This window comes from Solanum pennellii, chromosome 9 (genome assembly GCF_001406875.1).
Source record: "Solanum pennellii chromosome 9, SPENNV200".
Classification (NCBI taxonomy): domain Eukaryota; kingdom Viridiplantae; phylum Streptophyta; class Magnoliopsida; order Solanales; family Solanaceae; genus Solanum; species Solanum pennellii.
The window spans coordinates 7349113-7349647 of NC_028645.1; the positions used below are offsets into that span (position 1 = coordinate 7349113).

Genomic DNA, 535 nt, shown 5'->3' on the forward strand with positions numbered 1-535 from the left:
GCATTAGCAACACCTATTTTTTGTTAGACTACACTTAAAAGCGTTGCCTTTTCAGATTTATTGGTCACACTTAAAAAGTTTTGCCTTTTATTGGTCATCTATTGCAACACTTTCAAAGTGTAACTTTTTATCTACCTAGAGCAACACTTACAAAGTGTAACTTCAACATTTATAAGCCTACATGTAGCACAAATATATATAATATATTTACATACATACAAGTGACCTAAAACACAAAATGAACTAATTTATCATTAAATTGAAGCTATATATTTCAAATAAACTTCGAGAAATATTTCATGTACAACCAAAAGATAGTATGTGTTGTGTACATACCCATACTTATACATCAATATTCTAAATGTGTACACAATAAATCAAATATGTATTTAAACTTTTACAATAGTTCAAAAACTCTTCATCATCCACTTCAAATTTGATCACCTCCATTTCCCTACACAAATAAGATATTGGCAGTTATATAGAAGAGGTAAGAAGTTCAGATTGCAACAATATAGAGAGGCAAGAAATCCAG

General features: G+C 29.2%; 1 long non-coding RNA gene across 2 annotated transcripts in view; it reads right to left on the minus strand.

The window, feature by feature from the left end:
* Window positions 1-407: 407 nt before the first annotated feature.
* LOC114078589 overlaps window positions 408-535 on the minus strand; it is a 3349-nt gene continuing 3221 nt past the window's right edge. The window contains exon 3 of one of the 2 annotated variants that reach the window (XR_003580208.1): window positions 408-454. This is a non-coding gene — a long non-coding RNA (uncharacterized LOC114078589). The remainder of the gene's footprint in view (window positions 455-535) is intronic. The other variant, XR_003580207.1, reaches the window with a different exon arrangement.